The sequence below is a fragment of the Solanum pennellii genome, chromosome 11, assembly GCF_001406875.1.
Source record: "Solanum pennellii chromosome 11, SPENNV200".
Lineage (NCBI taxonomy): Eukaryota > Viridiplantae > Streptophyta > Magnoliopsida > Solanales > Solanaceae > Solanum > Solanum pennellii.
The window spans coordinates 60,500,047-60,505,171 of NC_028647.1; positions in this window are offsets into that span (position 1 = coordinate 60,500,047).

Genomic DNA, 5,125 nt, shown 5'->3' on the forward strand with positions numbered 1-5,125 from the left:
GGGGTGGGGGTGGGGGGGTTATGTGTTTGTATATACAATTAAAAATATCAAGTAGTTTGAAACTGATATATGACTATATGTATAGGTTCTTAAATTCTTAACTACCTGTCTAGTTCAACCAATGGGGGTTTTTTTTTTTGTCAATAAAAATGGTAATAGACTTTGATAGGATGTGTTGTTTAACTTGTAACATAGCTTTGTATTGATATTCTTTGTTATTGCTTCCTAACTTTATCAGGTGCTTTAATGCTTTTCTTACCTAAAACTGAGGACCTTCCACAAGTCTTTTAGACTGTGATGTTAATTTTATTGAAATCGCTAAAATCTAAGGTGTGATTTAACGGTCAATGAAGTGAGGGTTCAAATTCAATAAAAATAATAAAGAGTCAGTAATTTTTTCTCGTTTGATTAAACATTAGTGATTAGAATTACTTTGATATTTGTGCAGGTGAAAATTGATAAAGTATCTTGAGGAATAGTTGAGATGCACCTGAATTGACTTTAACAACTATTTCATCCATAATTTTCATAAATCACATTTGTGAATAAGATATATATAATATTTTGATTCTTGTGGACCTTATTTTATGGAATCTTTGAAGATATATAATAATTGAGGATTACTTTTGCCCCCACTAGCTCTCACCCCCTCCCCCACCAACACACCCTAAAATAAGTAGTAATATCTCATAAGTATCTAATTTGTTTTTTGTTTGGTTTTTGAAAATCGTATTAAAGTCTCGATTATATTTGAATCATGCATTGTAGGGTTCATTTGACATCACCAATAAGATCTTTTTCATATCTAGGGTTCGAATTCAAATTTTTTTTATCAAGAGTGAAATAGTCCCGTCACTATGCCACAACCTATATCAATAAGTATTTAATTTGTTTTTCTGTATAGATAGTGTTTTTAGTTGGCACAATTGGCACCAACAAACAGGAATAGATTCATACTCTTTTTAGTCCTAGTATTAGGTTCTATTCCCTAGTGAAAGCCATCAAAATTGATACTAGTAAAAGCAATTTTAAGACTTTGATTATGACTTTTTTTCAAATGGACATGTCCATTTGAATTAAGTTAGATAATTTCACTTCACATCGAAAATCTAAAAAATAGAGTTATTTACACTACAAGAAAAGAGCGAATTACATGGAGATTGTACTGGGAGTTAGTATGAAAATTTGCAGGAAAATGTGTGAATTCTCAAGTATGAAAATTTGCAGGAAAATGTGTTTCCTGTGAATTCTCATACTAATTCCTAAAAAAATCCCCATGTAATTCACAATTTTCGTGTAGTGTTAACGTGATATTAATGAAAGGAAATAGGTATCTATTGAATAGTTAAGGTGCACAAATTGATTTGATGATTAAAAAAAAGGGTGATGGGCTTCACATGAATTTGACTTTTTGTAAAATATTATAAATGATTCTTTTAGTAGTTTATTGTGAATCAAATTTTCTTCATTTTTAGTCAGTTTTATAAATTATTGTTCCTTCATTAACACCTTTTGTACCCATAATTTCATTTCTGATTTACATTTTTTCATTAAGAAAATAATAGAATAAAGTTTGGGTGAAAATTTGAAGCACAAAAGCAATTATGAAATTATTGAAAAAAGTTTACTTCTCTAACCATTGGATTGTATTTTGTTAAGTCAACTACTAATTATGTGTCCACACATAACAATATTGAACCCTTCTAAAGGAAATACGTACGGCTAATGATTATAAAAATCTTAATATTTTTGTAAGAACAAATGATATTGTGCGTTGTACGAATATTGTTATATGTCATAATTTAAATTAAATATGATATAGCTTATGCAAGATTTAAAACATATAACTTTTTTTTAATTGGCTGACGATATTGATGATGATTGATTTAAAAACTGTAATATTTATAATTAATTTCAAATTGAAGGAATATTGATTGTATTAAAATGTTAAGGGAATACATGGGAGATATATATAGGAGATATAGGAAGGAGTACTAATCCTAATAGGACTAGGATTAAGGAGTACTAATCCTAATAGGACTAGGATTAGTACACAGTAAATACTAATATTATTTTATACTATTTATTTAATAATATCTGTTATTATCCCCCCTCAAGCTGAGCTGAGCGGAAGCGAACGGAAGCTTGGAACTGAGGTAATCGTGCTGTCGGCTCGGGAGAGGCTTGGTGAGAATATCAGCCGGTTGTTCTTCAGTGGGTACATACTGCACAGTCATGGTGCCGTCCTGAACTTCATCGCGAACAAAGAGACAATCGGTATCAACATGCTTCATTCTGGTGTGTAGGACGGAATTCTTGGCCACACAGATGGTTGATTTGTTGTCACAATAGAGAGCAGGAACAGTGTGAGTGGCGCGGAGTTCGCGAAGAATATATGTGACCCACATGGTCTCAGCAGCAAGAAGAGCAAGGGCGCGGTATTCAGCTTCAGTCGAGGACCGAGAGACCTTGGGTTGTTTTTTTGTACACCAGGAGATCAGGTTCGGCCCCAAAAAAACGAGAAACCCCGATGTAGATTTTCTGTCATTTTTATCATTCGCCCAATCTGAATCTGAGAAACCCCGAAGCTCCAAGTCCCCGGGTCGAATGAGTAAACCACGACCAAGAGTGCCAAAAATGTACCTGAGAATGCGTTTTAGACAATGGTAATCATGTTCACTTGGTTGATGCATGCGCTGAGCAACTCGGTTGACAGCAAACTGGATGTCAGGACGGGTAATGGCCAGATACTGTAGAGCCCCAATGAGGCTGCGGAAGTGGGTGATATCGGCAAAGGGGGTGTCGGCTCCATTCGTAGACGAAGAGACTGCCATCGGTGTTGGTTGACTGGTGCATTTTTCCAGTCCAGCTTTCTGCAACAGATCTCGAGCATATTTTGACTGATGAAAAAACAAGCCGCTACCTGTCCGAGAAACCTCCATTCCCAGAAAATAATGTAATGGGCCAAGTTCCTTCATTTTGAAGGTAGTCTGCATAGCTCGAGTGACATCCTGAATGAGAGCTGCAGTAGAGCCTGTAATAATGATATCATCTATATAGACAAGAAGAATGACTATACCGTGTGCTGAATGTCGAGTAAAAAGACTCGTGTCGTGTACGCAACACGTGAAGTCGAGTCCCTGGAGGAACGTTTTCAGACGTGTGTACCAAGCACGGGGGGCTTGCTTGAGCCCATACAGAGACTTCTGGAGTTTGCAAACATGTTGAGGGAAGCGGGGATCAACATAGCCCGGTGGTTGCGTCATGTAGATAGTTTCATCAAGCATGCCATGAAGAAAAGCATTGGAAACATACAACTGATTGATGAACCAATTGTTGCGCACGGCGAGTGACAGTACCAGGCGAATGGTTTCCTTCCGAATAACGGGACTGAATGTCTCGAAGTAATCAAGCCCATACTCCTGATTGTAGCCTTTAGCAACCAAACGAGCCTTGTACCTGGAAATACTGCCATCCGCATTTTGTTTAATTTTGTACACCCATTTACAGCCCACTGGGTGCCGCCCATGGGGCTTAGGTACAAGAACCCAAGTTTTCTGATCAGTCAAAGCCTTAAACTCGTCATCCATAGCATGACGCCAATAAGCATTTTTTGAGGCAACAGAGTAGGTTGTTGGTTCACTATCGGGAAGGGGTGTATTTGGTAGTATGGTAGCCTGAAAGGTTTTGGGTTTAAAGATACCGGCTTTGCCACGGGTTAACATGGGATGAGTATTGGGGGGTGGCACGGGCGGTGGTGATTCGGGGGTGGCCGGGAAGGACCCAAAACGGATCGGGCTGGAGATGTTGTGGGTATGGGGTGGTTCGGGTTGGTTGTGAGTGTGGGTGGTGGTTGCGGGTGTATTGTGGGTGACGGTCGAAGGGGTGATGAGGGGTGGTTGGGTAGTGGGTGGAGGTGTGGGGGAAGGTGGTGAGGGACCCTGTGAGTATGTTGGAAAAAGGGGAAGGACGCCAATGAATGATGTATTTGTGGAGGAGGAAATAGACTCGTAGGGAAACTCATTTTCGACAAATTTGACATGACGAGATATGTAGACTTTATGAGTTTGTGGGTCAAGACAGCGATAACCCTTGGAGGTAGGATGATAGCCCAAAAAAATACAAGGACGGGATCGGGGTTGTAATTTGTGAGTAATATGAGGGCGTAGCCAAGGGTAGGCAAGACACCCAAAGACGCGGAGGTTGGTATAATTGGGAAGTTCTTGGTAAAGGAGTTGATAGGGTGATTTGTTGGAGAGAGTGTGACTGGGCATTCTGTTAATGAGGTAGTTTGCGGTGGCTAGAGCTTCTACCCAAAAGGAGACAGGGAGATGAGATTGATGTAGAAGAGTAACCACCGTTTCAATGAGATGGCGATGCTTACGCTCAGCCACCCCATTCTGTTCGGGAGTGTATGGACAGGAGGTTTGATGTATAATTCCCAGGGATTGCAGAAACTGGCCAAAGATGTTATTGACATATTCCTTTCCATTGTCACTTCGAAAAAGTTTAACATGAGAATTGAATTGTGTTTTAACCATTTTTTCAAAAGTGACAAAGGTGGTGTATGCCTGTGATTTGTGTTTTAGTGGGTACAACCAAGTGTATTTTGTAAAATCATCCACAAAACAAATATAATAGCGAAAACCAGCAAATGAAGGAACAGCAGTAGGACCCCATAGGTCAGAATGAATAAGTTGAAAAGGTGCAGTTGTACGCTTCTCAGATAAAGTAAAAGGTAATTTATGAGATTTAGCAATTGAACAGGAGTCACAATTGTTTACATGAATGGAAGAAAAACCTAATTGAGACATTAAAGAATTTATTATTTGAGTAGACGGGTGACCCAGACGACTGTGCCACAACAGACTGTGGCCATCAGCCGAAAGAGCCACCAGAGCCACAGGAACGCTTTCTGAAACTGGGTGGGCAGACGAACTTGTGCCAGGAAGAACGTACAGACCATGCTCACAGGGGCCCTGAAAAATCACCCTCTTGGTAGTATTGTCTAGGATCTGAAAATCATTAGAGGTGAACAAGAGTGAGCAATTATTGTCTTTTGTGAATTGGTGAACTGAAAGGAGATTGGATTTAATAGAAGGGACGTGGGTAAGGTTACCTAGGT